At 42.8% G+C, this 23,436-nt stretch overlaps 1 protein-coding gene across 3 annotated transcripts in view; it reads left to right on the forward strand.

The window, feature by feature from the left end:
* Positions 1–23,436, forward strand: part of Tpd52l1 (TPD52 like 1) — a 105,255-nt gene that overhangs the window by 28,254 nt on the left and 53,565 nt on the right. The window lies entirely within an intron of this gene.

A 23,436-nucleotide genomic window follows, 5' to 3' on the forward strand; every position in this document is an offset into this window, starting at 1 on the left:
CGGTTCTGGGGATGCACCAGTGAATGGGCGTGGATGCTAAAAGTGCCAGCATAGTTAACTTTCAATATCGAGGCTGTAGCAGTTGACTTTGACCTTGTGTGAGCTCTTGATGTTTGGGAAGATGCCTTCTTTCTTCTCTCTGGTCACCAAAGGCCAGGGTTTTTAAGTCGAATTCGGAGAGTCAGTGCTGGGTGTTGCATAGACTCCAGTGACTGGGGAGTATTTGGGACATCAGGATGGTCTTAGGATGGCTGTCCATGATTGGGGAAAGCTAATTTAGACAATCCTGCCCCAGGAATCTCCTGCTTTGGGCCAATTTTAATAAGATTTTATTAATTATCATCATCATCATCATCATCATCATCATCATTATTGTGTATGTAGTATGTACGTGTGTGTGTGTGTGTGTGTGTGTGTGTGTGTGTGTGTGTGTGTGTGTGTATACAAATGATGCCAGGACATATGTGTGGAAGTCAGAGGACAATTTTATCAGGTTGATTCTCTCTTTCCATCTTTCCATGGGTTCCAAACATCAGACTCTGGTCTTCAGGTCTGCTCAGCAAATGCCTTTACCCACTGAGCCATCTTGCTGACCCCTGGGTCAGTTTTTATTGATTGGGGTGACTCTAAGACCCCTGGTCTTAGGGAGGTAATAATGAACTTCTGTGTAGCTGTACTTTCTAGAAACCAGTTACACATATTAATCAAGAGTGTGGGAAAGCTTGGTAGACAGACATGATATTTGCCAGGAGACCTTACTGAGCTAATGTCTGTAATGTGTCTTACTTGTCTGGACATTGTGCAAACCTATTCACATTGGATCTGTACCTTCTTGCAGGCGGTGTGCTGAGATTAAAAGTCCTGAGAGGCCTAGGGGAAGCATGCAGATGTTCAAACTGTCACTTTTCATGATGTATAAGGACAGGCTGCCTTTTCCCAGAGTCGTGAGCTGAAGTCGTGAGCCACATGTGGGCGTTGCACTTTTAGGGAGAGTGAGGTGAAGATGAGTGAGTCCCCCTCTAATAGTAGCAGAGGGGGGTTGAGGGGGTGGCTGTGAGAGTCGGTTAAAGGTAGAAAGGGAGGGAGCCTGCCATCTGGAGGTGAGATGATGTTCCAGGCCCTCGGTACAGCTTCTAAAAGTAGCCTTTGCTTCTGGAGTAGATACAGTGGCAGACATGTTAGCTTCACTGAGGAAGTCCTAGGGAGTGAGGATGCTACGAGCCCAGGACTAGCTCTCAGAGGTCATAATCCCTCTGGCTCTGTGGTCTTGGACAGGAGCCATGTCAGTATTGCTATACAGGACTCTAGCTAATCTCCAACACTCAGCTATGTGGTAGGTGATGGCACCTCCATTTCACAGGTGAGTACACAGAGGCCTACAGAATGTGAGTTATGTGTGTGACAAGCACTCAGAAATTACTGTGTATTTAGTACATGATTCCACAAGCATTTATGTGACAGATATTAAGAATATGTGGGCTGCCTGGATGCTCTTTTTAAATAGTTTATACCATTGGCAGTATTAGAAACTTAGGGTAGACAAAAGGACAAAGTCCCCTTATCTGGAGATTTTCTAATACAAATAGTTCTTAGAAAATAAATAGAAATAAAATAAAGTCGGAACAAAAAGAGTATTTGGGGAGTAATGTTTCATGACTATAAATTATACTGCAGTACCCAGGAAATTCCAGGGCAGGCATCTGGGGACAGGGGTATACAGAAAGTACACTGCAGTGCCCAGAAATTCCAGGATAGCCAGCTAGAGACAGGGATATACAGAAGAAAGCTTGACAAGGTGAGTCCAGAGATGGGTTTGTAGTGAGAAATGGTGGAATATAAATATTTGAAAGAAACAGATGGATGGAATGAGGCCAGCGAAGTACCTTGATGAGAATAGCCTTGTGGTTGCTGTTCCTCTGACTCACAGAAAGACCTTCAGAGAAGTGCTTTGAATAAAAACAGCAAACGATTCATCACTGGATTGTGTGAAATGGTAATATTTATAAAAGTCTGTGGGGTAACAAATATGAAACCATCAGAGAGGGATCACTTTCCTCCCTTTCAGAACTCAATTCCTAGCAACTTGGTTGGATCTGAAATGTTGATTAAATATAATGGATACTGAAAGTGGTGGAGAATATATAATATAAAGCTAAGTAATGACTCGATATGGAAGAAAGGAAACTGAGTCTACAACTCCAAGTACCAAGTTACTGTCTTGGTAAAAACCTTAGAGCAATGGTTCTCAACCTGTAGGTCGTGACCCCCTTGCGGTTCCATATCAGATATCCTGCATATCAGGTATTTACATTATGGTTCATAGCAGCAGCAAAATTAGTTACAAAGTAGCAATGAAATAATTTTATGGTCCGGGTGTCACCACAACATGGGGAACTGTATTAAAGGGTCGAAGCATTAGGAAGGTTGAGAACCACCGCTCTAGAGTCCCTAAGGAGAAAAAGGAAACATTTGTCAGCAGTCTCACTGCTGCGGCTGGAATCCACCCAGCAGTTTTAAATAGGAAGGAATCTGTGACTGAGCCACATGAATGGTCTTGGGATCATTGCTCTGTTGAAATGGCAATGTGGCTGCTGCCATGGTTACTAAGAAGCTGTTAGGGTCAGTGAGCTGTTGCCTGGTGTGACTCCTGCCACTGGCTCCAGAACTATGCTGTATCTTCATGCTGGCACTAGGAAAATGACAGGTCACACATGGTCTTTTAACATCTTGATGTTAAGGTCAAGACACTGGGAAGCCAGCCACGGAGCATTGATGCCAACATCATTGCGCTCGGCTGCAGGAAGAACACACTTGACTGATGTCTACCAAGTCACTTTAGAAGGCACATCATAGATCGGAAAGGCCAGAGCTTGGCTAGCCAGACAGGCATGTCCACAGGGGAAAAAGAAAATCCCAGCTGAAACCCTGCAGGTGCTAACAGGGAAGCAGGTTGGCAATAATGGACGTGGAAGAGTTAGACTTTTGCTCCTATGTGACAGCAAACATCAGATTTCACTCTAGTGCTCGTATTTGGCATTTTCCTTTCAGGGGATTTTAATTCACTTACACCCCAGTTTGCTTTCCATTGCTGCGATGAACACCATGACCAAAAAGCACTTTGGAGGGGAGAGAGTGTAAATATACAGCTTACACCCGTCATGAAGAGAAGTCAGGGTAGGAACTCAAGTCGGAAGCTGTAGGCAGGAACTGGCGCAGAGACGATGGGGGACGTCTTTTCACAGGCTGTTCCCCGTGGCTTGCTCAACCTGCTTTTTTATACAACTCAGGACAACCAGCTCAAGGGTGGCACCACCCACAGTGGAGTGGGCCCTCCCCCATCAATCATCAATCAAGAAAACACACAAGAACCTGAAACATAGAGTGACTATAAACTAGAAAAGTCCAAGCTTAAGAAGCTAGAAAAGGATGAAAGAGATAGCCTGGTCTGTAAAACTGTTGGTGATTTGAGGATGTGAATCCGATCTCCAGAGCACATGGGAAAAGAGGCTGAGCTTGCTGGCACACCTGGCCACAGCACCGGAGAGATGGATACAGGAAGATCCCTGGGGTTCGCTAGCCAGGCACCCTAGCCTTGTCGGCAAGTTCCAGGCTCATGAGAGCCAGTGGGGAGTCATGGAGACACCTGGCATCGACCGCTGGCCTTCACATGTGAATGCACAAATGAGTGCACCCTGGTGCACACATGTACACATGCACTCATACACACGAAATAACTTTTGTAAAATGTGCAGGGGTGGGGTTACAGAGAAGGCTTAGTGGCAAAGCATTTGCTTGGAAAACATGGGTGCTCGAGTTCAGATCGCTTGGGTATACATAAAAGCCAGGCAGGAATGGCGACTGCCTGCAATCCCGGCACTCTGGAAGCAGAGACAGGGAATTCCTAAGATAAGGTGGTTAGCTAGGCTAGTCTAGTTGTCAAGCCCCAAGTTCAGTGAAAGAATTAACAAGAGCGAAACAGGAAGATACCACACATTAACACTCAACAATAGGAAGGATACCACATATTAACCCCTGGTCTCTACACTCAGCCACTCACATATGCACACACACACACACACACACACACACACACACACACACACACACAGAGAGAGTCACATTGCTCAGTGCTATTGTGATTGCCTAATAGGCACAAGGCCCTGGGTTCAATCCCTAGCATGACAGAAATAAACAAAACCAGTCAAGAGACAGGATTTGACAACAGACCTTGATGGGCAACCCTTGAACTAGAGTAAGTATAAAAAAAATACTAGCTACCCAGACAACCAAAAGATGATCTTAAAACTCACTAGACTGATTAATAACTATATTTAGTGTAGTCCCCCTTAAAACCCCAATGAAAGTGTTTTTGGAGTTGTGTTAAATGCTCTCAGACTAGCTGAGAAACATAAGTTTTGAGTATAGAGATTGCCCTGGGGGCTATTGGTATGCATTGTTCTAGCTTTATAGCTGAGATTGTGATAAAAATATCTTGAGGAAAAGCAACTGAGGAGAAAAGGGGTTTTATTTGGCTTCCAGTTCGGGGTTACAGCCCATCACTGAGGGCAAGTCAAGGCAGGAAGTCAAGCACTGAGTCACAGCACATCTGTAGGCCAGCGACGAGAGAGAAATGATTACATGCCCACTCTCACTCTGCTTCTGCTCAGCCAGCTTTCCTCTCTTACTCAGTTCAGGACTTAGGCTGCGGAGATCAAGATGGGTCCTCCAGCTTCAATTCCTTCACTCTCAGCATAATTCCCCTGAGACATGCACGTAGGCCAGCCTGATGATCTAGGTAATTCCTCACTGGGTTTCCTTCTTTTCAGATGACTCTAGCTGCTGTCAAATGGTCAATAAAAACTTACCAGCAAGATAGTAGTCATTGTCATCAAAACTGACACCAGAGCAGTTCAAAATAAGTCTTCGAATTTGCTGGAATTGAATGTGTGCAGTGCAGCGGAGGTGAGGGAGGTCTAGCTTAATAATAGCTGGCTTAAAAAAAAATAAGTTTGAAGTTTGGCAAGGTGGCACATGTCTGCAATCCCAAGACTCAGGAGGAAGAGCCAGGAGGTACCGAGTTCAAGAATTAAAGGCCATCCCAGGCTAAATAGTAAAACTTTGTATTTAAAATGGAGGAGGAGGCAATAGCAACAAAAAATAGAGCTTGACTTCTACTGTGTGCATCGTAAAATCAGTTTCATATAGATTAAAATCTTAGCTATAATATCAAACAGTGCAAACATTAGAAAGAAAAATGCGATAACCATGTAAATGCTGACAAAAATAGAGAGAGATTATGTTCACAGGCTGATGGAGGAGTGTGAATTATTTTGGTCTTTGAAAGGGATAGTTGGTCAGCATCTGTGAAAATTTAAATTCTGCCTCTTGGAACTTTCCAGAACTGAGTCTACCTTATATAACGAGTAATAACAGACACAGAGATTATTTATTACAGCACTGATTAAGGACCTCATCACCCCCCCCACCCCCGGGGGAGGTGTGTGAAGGGGAAAGAGACTAAATTTTAAAAATCTATTTAAATGCCAATGTTTGAATACATATGTTTACCGTGAAGTAGCCAGCAGTCATTTAAGAGAGGCAGTTTTAGTATTTGGCATATGTTTTCAGTATGAGTTGTTAAGAGTAGCAAGATGAAGAGGGTATATAGAAACATGACATTTTTGACAAATAGTTGCAAAAAAATCTGCCCTTGAATACAATTATATACTGTACATATGTGTGCATATATATGCATGTGTTCATAAATGCATGGTTATATATTCACACACAGGTTATATATGTGTGCATATACACATTGACATGCTGCTAAATAATAGAATCCTGTGTTATTCTAAATCCAGAAACTGGCAGGTGCATTTTTTAGTATCTCCTCAGAGACATGATAATGTTTCTAATTTCTCTCTGGAATACTAGAAATTAAGCAAAGCTTTCCTGTGGGCACTGAGGAACATCGGGTTTTTGCTGAGAGATTGGAAGAAATAGCAGATGGATCATTTACCTTGAAGAATAATTAATGCAGATCTTGGTTTGGAACTCTCCATTGAGTTGGTACACAGTCCTATAACCACCCATTGAAGAAGAGCTTTCCATAATTACCATAGTACACTGTGCATCCAGTCATCGCCTTCACAGTCTGGTAGGTTAGAAACCAGCTACCATATCTGAAGAAAGATGTGACTCAAATGGGAACTTTTCGGGGTTTCTCTCATTGAATGAAATGCCCACATCACCCACTTGGTACCCAAGTGGAGAGGCATATTTTCACCCTTCCAGATCTGTCTTTTGCAAAGAGTGCTGATTCTTCCTCCCACGGCTGTTGACTGATAAGGACCAAAGTGGTTTCCTTCACCCTCTCATACCTACCTTGTTAGGAAATCTTGATAGTGAGTAGAAGTATATAGACACTGCATGAAACAATTGAATTCTCCTTTTTACAAGTGTTTTTGGAACAATGAAGATCAGATTGTTTCGTATTAGTTGTTTGTATATATGTGTGTTTATACACAGAGAGACTGTACTGAAGCAAATCAGAGCCTCATGGAATACTACTTAGCCTTTCTGTGTTCATTCCTTATCACTTCTATTCGCTTTTATTGCGCTTAATTTTATTAATAATCATTCTGATCAGTCTGTTGAGTTAACTTCATAACCCACTGTGATAATGGCCTGAAGTTTGAAAAAATAAACAAGCAACCAAGACAGCATAAAAGGAATCTTATCAGAACTGCACATCTGGCATTCCAGGGCTGAAAGATCTCCACTTGACTAGCCTGACACTTCCTCACTGGGGTCAGATCAGATCCAGGCATGCTGTGCTTCTATTAGTATGCACCAGCGGGGCCAGATATATGCAGGACCTTCTGATTGTAGGTTTGATATAGTTTTGTCTCTACCATAGTAGAGATTGCTCTGATCGTAGATTTGATATAGTTTTAAGTCTCTACCACAGCAGAGATCGCAGTACATTTAGAAAATTAGCTTAGACTAGAGGTGAATGAATAACTTTTTGTGTGGCCAATGTCTGTGGTAATGACTTTTGTTTACTAGTTGGGGCAGTCATGAGGAGGCTGGTCATCTCAGTATAAATAGAAGGCATCTCAGCTGATCTCACCTCTGCCCCAGTGTTCTTGTGTTACTTTTCTCAATCCTCCTTTAAAACAACATGCTCATGTCTATCAAAGGACAATGTCTGTTCTGAACTAAACGACAGTGGTACTTGTTATTTTAATGACTCCCTTAGTTGGGCAAAATTCTAGCATAATGCTCTGGGGAACACCAGAGGCCAGTGGTACACTCTGTCCCAAATACAGGATTTGTGTGTGCCATACACACAGAGGTAGTTGATGTTCAGACCCTTAAAGTGGGAGTGCTTGGAAGCCTGATTTACTCTTGGACCTCAAAGAAAAATGATGTTTTATATTTAAATGGATGTGGACAAACAATTTCAAGCAGTCTGATGGGGAAGTGGGTTCTTCCATGCTACTACCTTTTATAGTACGCCTAATTTAAGAAAATTTGTAAATATTCGCTTGGAAATAAAGGCTGTTATAAACTGCCGTGGATTTTAGTCTTTAATCTAACATTTCCTCCCACTGATCGACATCCCTGTCTCTGATTTCGTGGGTATTGTACAAAGCTAATGCATCACGTGGTGGGGGGAGATGAGAGCGTCTCTTGGCTTAGTACTTTTCCACAAGCTTCCTTTCAGCAACCTCATTGTTACTGCCTTTCCACTCTGAGGTCCTTCCAAATCTGATACTGGGGCAACTTGATTTTATTTCCTCACCGCATGAGTGTTTGAAGTAAGCATTTTTTTTTTTTTACAAAGCTATTTGCTGTGCACCCCTCAGAGAAGGATATAAAGTAGAAACACAGCAACAATAACCTACAGAGACAAAAACACAAAACAAAGGGTACAGCAATGTGCAGGAAGTCAAGGTATTCACCCTAACGCCGAGCCTCCCACTTCTGATCCCTTTCTATAGCTCTCTGCCAGCCTTGAGAGATTGTGGGCTAGCTAGAACAAATAGAACAGAGAAAGCATTCTTCTCCTAAGTCACTTGCCGTTTCCATATGGAACTGAACGGTTAGCCCCAGTGTCGTTTAAAGTACCAAACTAGAAATAGCTTCCCTCTGTGGACTGCACTGGTCATGATGGGAACTGCTTCTGCCAGCAGAGTCTTTGTGAATGGCAGGAATCAATATGCTTTTTGTTCGGTTGGTTTGGCTTATAGGACTGTCCAAATATAATAAATTAGACTTGTTAAACTTGTTACCAGCCGCCCTGAGTGAAGGGACTATTGTTGCTCCTTCTCAATTTCTGTAGTTTTTACTTAGTTGATTTCTGAGATTGTTCTGTTTAAAAACTGCACTGAATTCAAGTGGCATGTGGGAGTCAACCACCAAGAAATTGGTCGTAGGGAACCCATGAAACCAAGCACCGGTCTTTATGTCGGCATGGCTGAGAGTGTCGCTTGCTCTGGTCTGTCATTTTCTTGCGTTAGAACAAGGAAACCACGTGAAACTGTGCATTCCTGTCCCCCCCCCCCACTCATGCACTGGGTTCAGCGATTTGCATTCTGTCACATGGAATCTTGCTATCTATGATTTTAAATTCAAATTAGATGTTCCCCCTCAAACTAAGTTATCCTTTGCTGGCCTTGGATTCGGTTTGTTGGTGGCGGCCGTGTTACCATTGTTATTTTGTTCAATTGTATCCTTGGATTCTCAGTAATGTTCTGGATCATGTTCCCTACTGCATGGAGTTTTAGAAGAGCAAGCTCTCTTTTGCTGCTTGCCTCTTACCTATTGCCTGTGTGTTTGATGGATTTCATGAAGATGGGCGAGCCTTCCTGTTCTCGGTGCAAAGAAGCCCAATGTCGTTTTCCTGGTCACACTGAGATGCAGATGTTGTTCCTTTCTTTTAATTTTTAAAGGAAACTGCAAAGAGATTCTCCGCTTAAATTGGGGTGCAGTATATGTGCTGACAGAAAGAGTGTAGAGGAGCCTACTCATTAGAAAATATGGCTGTGTCGTATCAGAGGTCCCCAGGCTCAGCCAAGCTTCCATTTAGCTGGTTGCTCTGGAAAGTGCTTGTCACGATGGGATCAAGACGCAGACATCCATGCACTGTAACCCTACTTCTCTCCCTACCGGCTGAGGGGAGGCAGGGACAAAAAGTTCGCCGGAAAAGAAACAAATGAACAACGTCACAGTTCTCAGGCACTTTTAAAATAACTCCGTTTCCCTCTCCCCTCGTGTTCGTGAGCTGTCACCCCATTTTGTCATGATTGACTGATTTTTTTTTTTAATCAACAAGATCAATTCATTCAAAAACAAACAAAATAACTAGCACCCACATGGCGTAGCAGTGTAAGGAAGGCCTGGTATTCTGGGGTAGAATCTAATTAGACTCATTAGAGAGTTGAAGGAAATTATGGCTGAGGACCCTGGCACCGCTGTCTCGTGGCCATGTACTTTTCCGGTTCTTCTATAAGCCCTGTCCCTTCTTCACTCCCCCCCCCCCCCCCCGGGCCTTCGTTGTAGCACAAGAGTGGGAGTGTGAAGGGGGTGCCTTTTCTCCAAGTGGAAATTTCTGTTTTCCTGGTGAGCCCGCCTAGCACTCAGAGCACCAGCTCTTTAACTTGAGGCCTTTGACCGCCCACCGCCCTGTCACGTTGTTACCGCCCTTGGTACAGAAGAGTGTTGGAACTTAAATGACCTGAGCAGCAGGAATTTCTCTGGGGCTAATCTGTAGCAATCAGAATTTTGGACTAGGAGAAACTCCACAATTCCTTGTCTTAGCGTGATGTGTGCGGCATGCTGAGGAAGAGTATGCCGCCGCTGTGGTGTGGTTCGTTCAAACTTCTCTCCTCAGATAGAGAGAACTGTAAACAGAGGTGGAGTTTCTCTGTCCTGACCTCCTGGCCCCAAATAGTCACACAAAAGCTTATATTGGTTATAAATGTTTGGCTGATGGCTCAGGCTTATTATTAACTAGCTCTTGCATTTAAATGAACCCATTCATATTAATCTATTTATTACCATGTGGTCCGTGGCTTACAAGTCCCCCAGCATTCTACTTCTTGGGCAGCTCACAGACGGTGTCTGTGGACCCCACCCCTCTTCCTCTGAGTCCTGGTTTGATTCTTCCGCCTAACCTTATCCTGTCTTGCCATAGGCCAAAACAACTTTATTATCAACCAATGAGAGCAATACATATTCACATCATACAGAAGGACCATCCCATAGCAGAGAACCCTTCTGTGCCATCATCATCTGGCCTGGGATTGCTGTTGCCAGAGAGCTCTTCACCTGCTGGGGAAGGAAGAACTGTTTTTCGTTTGTTTGGGTTTTGTTTGTTTGTTGTTTGGGGTAGCATCTTTATCAGAAGCCTGTCCACCATTTCTGAAGGAATGCACAGTGTGTTTTGTGTTGTTAACTTGCCAGCTAGGCTGAGTCCACTTTTCTGGACTCAGAGAGAAGAGGTCACACTCACCATAGGTTCGAAACACCAACCAAGCCTTTTATTCAGCTGCTTTGATGACAGGCCTAGCTTGCTTCCCACGCACATGTGCACCCCACCCTCTTAACAAAGCCAGATCTTCGTGGTGCATCCTGGGAAGAGCTGGCTATGTAATGGGTGTGTCTCAACTGAGGTCTTGGACAATTTATTGGCATCCCTGTTGTCTGTGGCAAATATTTAATTATAGGGATGTTGGCCTGGCAGTTCAGCTCGGCTTGACTGGTTGGTCATAATAATCAGAGCCAACATTTATTCATTATTTTTATGTGGTAGACACTGTGCCCAATAGTTTATGTAACTGAATGTCATTTAGTCCTCAAAAGAACGACTTGAAATAGTTGCTATCAGTTCTTGTATTTTGCAGATGATGAATGTGAAAATGCAGAGAATCCAAGCGAGGTACACAGGCCTTTCTGCAAATAATTGCATTGCCAGAACTAGGTTCAGGGTCACCCAACTCCAGAACTAGGTTCTGGCTCCCCCAACAACTCCAGAACTAGGTTCTGGCTCCCCCAACAACTCCAGAGCCCTTACTGAGTGGCACTGTAATTCTCAATCTGGGAAATAGGGCTGCAACTAAGACCTGGCTGCAGTAAGAATGCAAGGAAGCTGCTGGGCAGTGGTGGCCCACGCCTTTAATCCCGGCACTCAGGAGGCAGAGCCAAGCGGATCTCTGTGAGTTCAAAGCCAGCCTGGTCTACAGAGCGAGTTCCAGGGCAAGCCCCAAAGCTACACAGAGAAACCCTGTCTCGAAAAAAGAATGCAAGGAAGGGCTTTTAAAACCTACTCATGCCCCTTTCTCTACCTTCTGGTTCCCAGGTGGGGCAGGACAGGGAGGAGTCTTCACACACATTACAGTGTATATATGAGTATACACATATATATATCTAGTATATATATGTGTATATATGTTTCTAGGTTGGTACTCTTAGATGTCATAATGCAAACAGAGAATTCAAGACAAGATGCTTAAATGGGGCGGGGGGGACAACAAATAGCCAAATGAGAGCTAAAAAGGTCTGAGACCATTTATGGGCTCGGTTTTACACTCCGTTATGAGATGGATAGTACGTGTGACTTTTCTTCTTCCTTTGGACGTTCCAACTTCGTGATCAGTTGGAAATGACAGCTGACAGCAGAGAAAGATGAAGAGGAAATGTTATGCCCTTAGCACTTTTTTCAGTATTTCATGTAAGAGGGGAGGGTCCCTTTAAAACGTTGGAGACAGCTGGGCGTGTTGGTGAAAATGTAGGTTCAGCTACCCAGGGAGCTGAGGCCAGAGATACACTTAGACCTAAGAGTTCTGAGTAACATAGGGAGGTTCCTATCTCAATTAACAAGGACAAAAGTAAATAAGCCTCCACACATGCATGAAACAGGACGATGGAGCTGGCTGTGACCTCTCCCTAGGAAGCTGGTTTTTATTGGAATTTCTCAAGGGTAGAGCAACTGACTCACAAGGAGCTTTCCAGGATTTCCCAAGCTATTCCTGTTCTCACACTGGGACATTGTGGCAGCTAAGAAAATTGATGTCTCTCTACTTGTCATATCTTTTTAGCTTCAGAGAACTTGGGTCCTGCATGTTCTAGTAATGATTGTATCTCTGAGACCTAAAATAATGCTGAGCCCACAGAGTTGCCTCTTATGTAATATCATTTTATATAAAAATCACCGAGCTGGAACATTCGCTGTCCATCAATGTCACCTACAGAGATTAAAAACACATGTATCCTCCAGATTGACCTCAGAGGTTCCAATTCAGTAGACATGGAATGATGCCCTTACAATTGACTTTAGATGGATGAATCATCAGACTCATGACAAGGAAAATTAAACTTTCTGTAGCTTCCAAAGCTCGGGTTGTTTTTAAGACTCTGTATGTTATGTTTTCATCTCGTACTCTTAATCCTTGTGACTGTTGAAAAGAGGAAATAAAGTCAAACATGCACTTGCATTGGCCCCAGAAACATCTAGGATAGTTCCAAAGTTTTAATTACTGATTCATTAAGGTATAGGATTACTTGAATTTTATGCAGAAAAAAAGTTTTGGTGGTTGTCTGAATAATGACAACACCAAGAGATATGCTAATGTAGAAGGGGGAATCTTACAGGGCCTGTGTTAGTGGCTCTTCCATTGTGGTGATAAAGCACTGTAACCAAGGCAACTTATAAAGAAAGCATTTAAGGGCTGGACAGATGGCTCAGCAGTTAAGAACACTGGCTGTACTTCCAAAGGTCCTGATTTCAATTCCCAGCAACCACATGGTGGCTCACAATCTGTAATGAGATCTGGTGCCCTCTTCTGGCCTGCAAGGATACATGCAGACATTACACTGTATGATAAATAAATAAACAAACAAACAAATAAATAAATCTTTAAAAAAAAAGAAAGCATTTAATTTGGCTTATGGTTTCAAAGGGTTAAGAAACAGCTGAGCGCTCACATCTGGATGTACAACCACCATGTAGGGAGAGATAACTGGGACTCTTTTCAAACCTCACAATCAACCACCAGTGATACACCTCCAACAAGGCCACACCTCTTAATCCTTCCCAAGCAGCTCCACCAACTGAGGCCAGCTATTCAAATATATGAGTCTATGGTGGGTTCATTCTCGTTCAAACTACCACAGGGCTCTCTATCCCTAAATGAAGAGCTACAGGCCATTAACCACTGGCAAGGGAGGGAGAATTAGTCTTCTCTGGGATGGACCCCCTAATTAGTTATCCAATACCAAACTTTCATTTCTGAAATTATATACATATGAACAACAGTAAACAGATTCAGCAGGTTGCGTGTGTGTGTGTGTGTGTGTGTGTGTGTGTGTGTGTGTGTGTACATATCAATAATAATTAAAGAAAAAGAGGCCATAAATTTGAGAGGGAATGTGGGGGGATGTGGGAGGGATTGAAAGGAGGAGAGAAAGGGGATTATTTCGATTTAAAAAAAATTGCAAACCCCAAAAGGTTTTGGCATATTCCTTACAAATAAAGAAAGTACAAATAAAGCTGGGTGGTGGTGGTGCCCGCCTTTAATCCCAGCACTTGGGAGGCAGGCAGATCTCTGTGAGTTTGAGGCCAGCCTGGTCTACAGAGCGAGATCCAGGAAAGGCGCAAAACTACACAGAGAAACCCTGTCTCGAGAAACCAAAAAAAAAAAAAAAAAAAAAAAAAAAAAAAAAAAAAAAAAAAGGAAGAAAGAAAAGAAAAGAAAGTGCAAATAATTACTAACTTATTTCTCCATGTAAGATTGATAATCACCTATTACCTTCATGTGTGTGTGTCTTTGTGTGTGTGTGTGTGTGTGTGTGTGTGTGTGTGTGTATGTGCTGTATATATGTATACATGTGTGGTTCAGGAGGGTTGCCTGTGTCTGTGCATGTCCATGTGGATGGCAGAGGTCCAGGTTGTGTGTCTTTCTCTATAACTCTCCACCCTTTTTTTCTGAGGCAGATTCTCTCACTACACCTGGGGCTCATTATTTTGGTTAGACTGTCTGAGCAGCGAGGCCCTGGGGTCCAAACTCAGGTGCTGCTGATAGCACAGCAAACCATTTGACCGTGGAGACTTCTCCCCATCCCAACCATAGCCTAACCACTTCTAAGAAATTAGAGAGCATGATGAATGGCTATTGAGTTATGGTTCCTGTTAGATCACATAATACACATGATATTTGCTGGAAAATGGATTGGAACTGGGGATCATCATACTATGCAAATGTGCCAGACTCAAAAAGATAAGTATTTTTACTTTCGTGTGCAGACCTCAGATTTAACACACACAGGGGTACGAAAATAGAAATAAAAAGGGAAGTTGGCAGGAGGAAGAGGTCTTAAGGATGGGATGAAGGAAAAAAACAAGAGAGGGAAAAAGGAAAGACAAATACTGCTTATTCTCGTGTGTGGAACATATATGTAAATATATGTATTTGTTTATGTGGAAGTAGAAAGAGGACTTTGGGGGAGAGGAATGGGGGCATGGCATAGGAGACAAAGCATAACGATGGGGGAGTGAATATGAGTGAAGTCCAATTGTATACACATGTAAAAATGTCAAGGAATTCTTTTGCATGGTGACTTTTTACAAGTACCTGATATTTAACAATTTGAAATGGGTGCTTGCTTTTCCATAATATGTGCTTCAGTATTTATCTGATTCCATTAAAATATACGACAGATGGGCCTGGAAAGAGAACTTCCCTTTTCCCTGCACTTCCGTAACTGATTCCAGCCTAGGTTTAGGCTCCGCACTCCCCTCATCACCATGGTATCGCAGCAGGCTTAGACCATGACATGGTGTCAGCCTGATTTGACACATACAGCCCAGAGCTGGACAGCCGGTAAGCATCACGCTCAGAACCATTTAGCCAATTAGAGCCGGGTGCTGCATTCACCTCCCTACCCCTTAGCCATGTTCTGAAATGATTAGCAGAAGGAAACAGCCAAGGAAGATAAATACTCCTCAGAAATATCTGACCAGGCCTGAGCTTCACGTGAACATGCAGTCTCTCACGGGCAGCAGAAAAAGATGTCTGGGCCATAAAGAGCTGTATTTAGTTTATAATCTAGAAGTGTTTCCTCAAACAGACCTCTGCTCATTCTTGCTGACATTTTAGTGTACCTTCCCCATTTCTTTTTTTCTTTTTCTTTTTCTTTTTTTTTTTTTTTTTTTTTTTTTTGGTTTTTTTTTTTTTTGAGACAGGGTTTCTCTGCGTAGCTTTGCGCCTTTCCTGGAGCTCACTTGGTAGCCCAGGCTGGCCTCGAACTCACAGAGATCCACCTGGCTCTGCCTCCCGAGTGCTGGGATTAAAGGCGTGCGCCACCACTGCCCGGATTCCCCATTTCTTGATGAGAAAAGAGCTGAGGCCTTTTCCTTTAAGTAATCCTTCCTCGGAGTCTCCAGTCACATCCCTTTTCCAGATGGAGATCTTCCTCAATCCTATAACTTGGGTCTTCCAGGCCTTATGTCTTCTCATCCAGGTATGTCCATTCTCTTAAGACCCCACATCTGTGCTACCCACCTGACCATGGAGTAGGACTGAAACGAGTCCACAAACCCGAAAGAATAACAAACGCCACTTTCTCTCCTCTTTCTCCCCGGCTCTCTGTCTCCCTGCAGCTAATTTTTATCGCTGTCTCACTTTTCTACCAGGAAGAACTTTAGAAAATCTTTGCCGCCAAGAGACACCCCTTCCTTCTTGCCTGCCACATCCAAAACAAAGATTCTTAGAAAGTATAGGTGATGTAAAATGAATAAAAAAAAATTCTTAATTAAAAAAAAAAAGAAAGTGTAGATGCAGAACTCGTAAGGGGCAGAATAAGTAAAAAGAGTTTTTAAAGTAGAATTCATTTCCTCTATAAGGTAGAATATAGTAGGAGGTGCTGATCAGTATTTATAAAACAGCATATAATTTAATATTTCTTAAAGTTAACCCACATCTTATAAGCAAGGGCCCCTTGTCAATGATTACTCTCAACGAAGTGATTCCCCAGAGACAGTAACCATTTACCTAGTGGCCTTTTGGGACATGTCAGTGCTAACAGTTCAGATACAGCTGATGACAAGAACCGAGGAGACTATGTGGGACTGAGAAAATGGGGATTAGAGTCGAAGGGAACATAAAGCCCACCAAATCTTGGCAAACTAGCATCTACCCCTTCAGTTTTGAGACTGTAAACGGGCATGTGGGTGCCCACTACTTGAAATAGTAAAGCTTCTGATATCTCCAGAAAGAGAGAAGGGAAGTACCAGCTGTCCCACATACATGGTAACTGGATTCACTGTTACAGAGTACTTGGGCGGGGCTGGACATTTACCACAGTTTCAGGTCACATGCACGGGACAAGCCACAGACCGGATTAGCCCTGGAGCCACTAAGTGAGCCCTTGGCTCCTGAGGCCGAGATCTTGAAAGGTTAATACAATCAAAGCTCTCATAGAACGTGGGATTGCGTGTCAGACTTCAAGCCAAGACCAACAAGAGCAAAGCTCTCTACCCAGACTGCCTGTGACCTTGAATTCTGCTGTGCTCTCAGACAGAATGAGCCTTTGGCTCATGTATTTCTGGAGACAGAGGCCTTTAGGTGGTTTCCTGGACATTCACAGTACTTTGGAAAGGTCCTTATAGGCATGTCAACGTTTTCGGGTCATTTGAATCCTCTGGGCCTACTGTCTTCACCAAAGACCTTAGTGACTATGGTCGACAAGTGGAGATAGAATAATCGAAACCCCCCCTTCCTTCACTTTCCATCCTATATACTGGGCACAATCCTGCCCCTGTCACCCCTCCACACACTCAAATTGAATTCATAGTGTAAGGGAAATGTGTGACCCAAAGCCAGGGAGGCCATGTCACCTGAATGTAGAAAAAGCAGGACGTGGCTCTCTGACCATCAGTTCTCCTATGTCCAAATTGAGAATAGTGGTAACTACCCACATGAAATACAAGATCCTTGACACTGTGAATGCAAGTGGCAAGTGGCAGCTCTCCTTGGTCATAACTGAGAACATCCAACCTGCCTCTACCCTGAACAGAGCTTTCTCGGTGGTTCTCAGCTCTGCGCTACAAAGGATATTGGGAAATTTCTCTCTCTCTCTCTCTCTCTCTCTCTCTCTCTCTCTCTCTCTCTCTCTCTCTGTGTGTGTGTGTGTGTGTGTGTGTGTGATATGCATGTGTGTACCCATGTGTTTGCCCATGTGTGCATGCATGTGTAGAGGCCAGAGGCTGGCATCAGGTGTCTTCCTGTATTGCCTTCTTCCTTATTTTCTCAGATAGGGTCTCACTGAATCTGGAACTCAACAGTCAGCTAGACTGGTTAGCCCAGAAGCCTTAGATTGTCCTGTCCACACTTCCTGGTACTGTGATTACAGGGGCGTCACTACCTCTGGCTTTTTACATGTGTGCTGAAGTGATTTACCCATTCAGCCATATCCCCAATCTCTCTGGTTATTTTCATTGTTCCTCTGGCATGTGGTTGGCAGAGACCAGGTACACTGCCGGACATCTTACAGGAAGTGCACAAGTACAGCCCCCCCAACATGAAACGTTCTATAACAAAACGTCAACGATGCCGAGGCTGCACGTGCAGGCTGTAGAGTTCTAGACGAAAGGGGTGTGAACTTGGCAACTGTCCCTCGGGAATCAGGACATTTCTCATACTTGCATCCGGGATCTCTGCTGCCACTGGAAGAGACAAAGTGAGTCTCTCGTGGAATCTAAACACATTCTGAGAAGCTAGAACCTTATTCTGAGCAGACAAAAATTTACCCTTGAAACACAGATGGTTCAAGCCAGGCGGTGGTGGTGCACGCCTTTAATCCCATCATTCAGGAGGCCGAAGTGGGTGGATCTCTGTGAGTGTGAGGCCAGCTTGGTCTACAGAGTGAGTTCCAGGACAGTGAAGACTACACAGAGAACTCCTGTCTCAAAAAAATGAAGAAAAAAGAAAAAAAGAAAAGAAAAAGAAAGGAAGAATGAGTATTTCTTTGTTACCCAAGAAAAATGTTTTTTGTTGTTGTTTTCGAGACAGGCTCTCTCTGTGTAACAGCTCTGGCTGTCCTGGAACTCACTCTGTAGACCAGGCTGGCCTCAAACTCACAGAGATCCTCCCACCTCTGCCCCCCAAGTGCTGGGATTAAAGGTGTGCACCACCACACCCAGCTAAGAAAAATGTTTTGTTTTGGTTTTTAAACATTATTTATTACACTTTTGCCTGGAACATGTGATCATATACCTTAGCCCCCAAATAGCTAAGATTTCATCATGTCATTGTTTGTTTGTTCAATTTAAATTTAGACAAAAATTCTAACCATTCAACTAGGCAATTAAGTATACACTGAAGGGTCAAAGGCTGAGTTATGTTTATTTTAATTTTCACCCATGGCACAGCCTAAAAATATTTGGTTGGGTTGATATGATCTATGAAATCATTACATTTTTTTATGATACAAAGGACCAAAAGAAGGGTCACTTATCAAATTATATGTGCAGAGAGACTCCCTTCAAGCAAAATAAAATGTCATTAAAAAGTACTATGTTCAGAATGCCTGAAATGTATGAATAAAATATGCCAGAAGTGAGCACTTGCATGCAAAATGGGGGGAATAAAGCTGCAGAATCTGAATACAGACACTTTGTGGCCACAGACGGTGCTAAGAATAACTGTTTATTGAGTACTCAACCCTAGACAAGTCATTCATACTACCTCCTCTAAGGTTCAGGACACATAGTAGGAGTGGAAGGAAGGTTAGAACCCAAAGAGAGAGAGAACAGCTCTCTGAAGAGCTGTCTTTTGGGCGTGGCACAACCAACGTGGTCCCGACCCCCCCGCAGCTGCGTCAGCCTGCAGAAGACCAGCCTGCAGAAGACCGGAAGACCGAGCCTCTCAATAGTCAGTCATGGATGCAGAGGGACTCCTAGGGCCCTGCCCCTTCCTGCTGAACTGCTGGCTACTGATCGATTCCGAGAGACACACAGAGACTGCCTTTGGTGAAGAAACCGATGCCGAACGACCAGGCTCCCAAAGATGGCTCCAAACCCACGGTCACACAGATGGCCCCCGTTAAATTCAGCAAAGTCACAAAACAATAAAAAGACAAGGGGCTTCTGGGGATGAGACGGGTGAGAAAAGGGAGTTGGGTGACAGGAATCAGAATGCACTATATACATATGTAAAATTGTCAAAGCACAAAATTAATAAGAGTTACAAAAAAAAATTTGAAGGGAGATCAAAGGCATTTGGCTCCGAGGCTGCTCTTTCGGGCCTTGCCTCAGTCATGTTTCCACCGCATTCCACTACCTTAGATGAAGTCTCTTGGTGGATTGCTACCTCATTGTCCTAGCTAGGTTCTAGGACCCAGGGAAGGACCTGCGATTATTGGCACGTTTAGCAGTTTCTAGACTCCTCCTCCTCGGAGGGCATGCCTTTGCAGGAGCGCATGCGTGTTCGCAGCCCTGACTTTACAGGCCTGCTTTCATTCCACGTTTCAGACTTACGGTGTTGAGTTGTGTTTGCCGTCTGGCATGGATTTTGCAAGAGGACTTTGGCTTCTTCCTGACTCTGTGTTTTGTCCATCATAAATTCCAGTGAATACATTCTGAAGGAAGTTTGAGCCTCTTTCTTTAAAAAAGTACTTCAGGATTCAGTCGGTTAAGAGTACATTGAAAATTGACTACAGTCACATTAACAACAGATGTGGTGATGTGTTTTCTTTGGAAAAATTTCCATTTGCAATGCAGGAAGTGTTTTCAGAAACCAGAGGCAAATGATAGACATGGTTTCTCAATAATTCAACATGTCCTAGTTTTTAAATATTCCCTCGTAGTCGTTTATTTCCAGGGGGAGTGAAGTCTTTGTGCCTAGAAGCCTGGGGCAGACCAGACAGCCAAGAGTTCCAACGGCTTCTCAGCCACCCTTTGGAACCGTGGTCCACTTTGACCCCTCATGTGGGAAAATGACCTTTGATTCTGATATCAAATCTAGAAATTTCTCCTGCTTAGGCTTCTACGACACTCCCATTTATGAGGAACTCTGACCCATGTGCCTTCTTGGCTTTTCTCTTTATTTAATGATTGGGAATGGAGACTATAGTAAATCTAAATAATTTCACAGGATTAAATATTGTCCTTTATTTTTATTCAGCTGTACATTGACTATTCACCAGATTTTTTAAAAAAATATTTTTGAGATTATAATATAGTTACATCACTCCCCTTTTCTCTTTCCTCCCTCAAAACTCTCCTGTTTATCTCACCTTTCTCTCATCCAAAAGTGTGGCCTCTTCTTTATTTAATTGTTGTTACATTTATATGTGTGCATGTCTGTGTGTATGTATATATCCATATCCATATTCGTAAATACATAAGTACAACCTATTCATGCTGTATAATCTTACTTGTATGTATATGTTCTCAGGTCTCAAATACTTTTTGATATCTCAGGTATGCTCCAGCTCTGGGAGTTGATTCAGGCTGTGCCTCTACTCTGGCAGAGTCTATGGGAAATTCCTGATAACCACTAATCATGTGATAAGTACTGGAGTGGAAAAAATGATAAGGCATATGGGAGGAGGCATTTCTTAATTCTGAGAAAAAGTCACAGTCTGGAGACCATTTGATTAAGCTTTACAGACAAGGAGAAATTAAACACACACACACACACACACACACACCCCACAGGAAAGTGTATGAGCTGCTGCATCTGAACAGAAGGTGCCCGAATGATGGAGTTGCGTGGCAGGCAGTGGACTCCTGACAGAGAATGGCTGCAGGGACCAGTGCAGAGCCAGTCCTGGCTCAAACGCTGCTGAGAAGCCTGCGTTTTTATTGACTCTCAGTGAAATGTCATATGAGTGCAACAGGGATTTTACAGACCAGACGGTTACTAGGTGAGATAGCAGGGCTGAGAGCCCAAGGCTGCCAGTTCCAGAAAGATCTGTTTTTTATTAATCTGTAGTTATTATAGACAATCTGGAAAATAGAAGAAAGTAGTCAGTGTAGTGAAAAAGCTTGCTCATGGTTTCACTTCCCAGTCATATTTATTGTGAATTTCTTCTTATAGTCTTTTCCTGTGTAGAAGAAATACATGTAATATTTGATATAAATCTTAAATTTTAAATATTAAATTTTAAATACACATGGTATTTTGAGCTTTGTGTTATCATTTGTTGTTTTTCTGGAACGTGATTCTGATGAATGGATTTATTGTCCTGTATATATGTAATCTATTTTGAATGATTAACATATTCCACATTTTTGTTGTTAGCACTCTCCAATCAGCCTCTAGTTAATATTGTTGACTGTAATAATAATAATAACATCTGTGCTGTTGTGAGCTCACATGCTCTTCGATTCCACTGAAAAGGCGCAATAATAAGTTACTGGTTGAGATGGAAGGAGGCGCTGCTGCGTTTGCTACAGCGAAGTGAGAATAATTGTGTACTAACAGTTCAGAAAGGCTCCCTTTACAATCATGAGACCATACTAAAGTTGTTCGGATACTTAAAACGTTAAACAGCCAGAATTTAAGCACTGTCTTTCATCATAATTGACTAGAATATTTCATATCTAGCTCTGAAACTGTCACCTAAAATCCTTTCTTATTTATTTATTTGTATTAAAGCGTCAATTTAAAATATATTAATATATTAATAATTGTGTGCCTATTGTAACCAGTCAGGTAATGCATTCATACACTGATAGTTTTCTCCTTCCTTCCAATCTCACCTTTTGTTGTTGCCAAGATTTGGTTATTTACTGTGCATCTTTTCTAAGCCTCCTCAAGTTTTCATGCAGATTGGCAATTATGGAGAGTCCTGTTTACACATCAAAGGTACTGCAATCCTCCCTGAAATGGGTCATATGCAAACCCAGCTCAGTAACTCTCCTTTTGCATTCTATAAGCTATACACCATGAAAACCCCTTATGGTCAATACATTATTTTTAGTTAATAACTGAAAAAACAATACAAAATGTGGTATACTGTGCTTGGTTTAATTTTTGTAGCTCTCACTAGCAAAATTTTAATATGTTAGACGTATCTCCTTAGGTCTGTCCTTTTTTTTCTTACAGATTCATTTTCAAAAGCAGGAGTGGTAGGTAGGTCAAAGGCTCCCCAAGCCTATAACAGCACAGAAGCCAATGGTGTACAGAGGTCCCATTGCTTTCCAAGCTTTTCAATACAACGTGTTGTCCTGCGTTTGAAGTTTGAGCATGGCTTCAGTGGAAATTCGAGTACCTTTTGACATGAACTTTCAGTGAGGTTGGGTGTCTTTTCGTGCTTCACTTGTCTATTGCATTTCCGTATCTCAGGCTTGTCTTAGAAATGTCTAATTCTTGCCCATTTCACGGTTCAGATATGTGCATTCCCAGGTCCCCTCACATTTGTTTTCCTATGCAGATTTTAGGAGTAAAGAAAGGGCTTTTTCCTTGGACATACTCAGTAGCAGCCATCATGAGGGAATCTAGAGAAACATGAATGTTCAGAACTGATGGGCTGAAAGCTGGAAGATGGCTGTTTGTACCCTGACTGATGTTTTTCAGAGCTTCAAAACTCTGAGTGTTGCTGCCGGACAGTTTTGCTGTGCCCTCTGACCCTTGTCCCATCCTTGCCATTGCTTAAGAACCCGAGAGTTTCACAAAGCCCTGGGCCATCTGAGAAGGTCTTTCTTACTACCTGTTCCTGTCTTTAATCAGATCTTGGGAGCAGTTGCGTTTTTATCCTGCTTCATGTTTACATGGGCTATCTTCCATTGCCAAGGGAACGATGTTATTGTTTTTCCTGAACTAGGTTGACTCCTCAATTAAAAGGTGAGTGAACATTCAAGAAATGACCTAGGATGGAATGTAGCCTGTCCTGAAGAACTGACCATGCCTAGGCTTGTCTCTGCCTCACTCCCTCAGGGATTGTAGCACATAAAATGATACTCAGAGCCCATGGCCATAGGCTGGACATCTTGGGAAAATTCACATCACCAAATATGTGAATAGAAAGACCAATTCTGAAGTCTACTTTTGGTGGTTTGAAAAGGAAGAAGCTGGGAAGACAAGAAAGGATTTTTTAAAAACAAAATAGGTGCTAGTTTTTATTAGTTTGAATTCCAAAGAATTTATTACTCTGGAGATTTTTGGACTATAAATAAGATCTTTGCCTGTGGTAAAATTTCAAGCTGGTTGTTGAATTCAGAGGTTTATTTTTCCTCGGGCTTGACTTCCCTTTCCAACTTCGATGAGGGATGGTTTGCTGTATAAAGAGATGTGTCATGGAAGGGGTGTGCATGTGGTTTATGCATATGTGTGAGTGCTGGTATGCTTGCTCAGATGTGTGGATGCAGAGGCCAGAAGAGGAGGATGGGAGTCAGCTCCCTCACTCCATGCCACATTCCCTTGAGAC

Source organism: Peromyscus leucopus, chromosome 8a (assembly GCF_004664715.2).
Source record: "Peromyscus leucopus breed LL Stock chromosome 8a, UCI_PerLeu_2.1, whole genome shotgun sequence".
Taxonomy (NCBI): Eukaryota; Metazoa; Chordata; class Mammalia; order Rodentia; family Cricetidae; genus Peromyscus; species Peromyscus leucopus.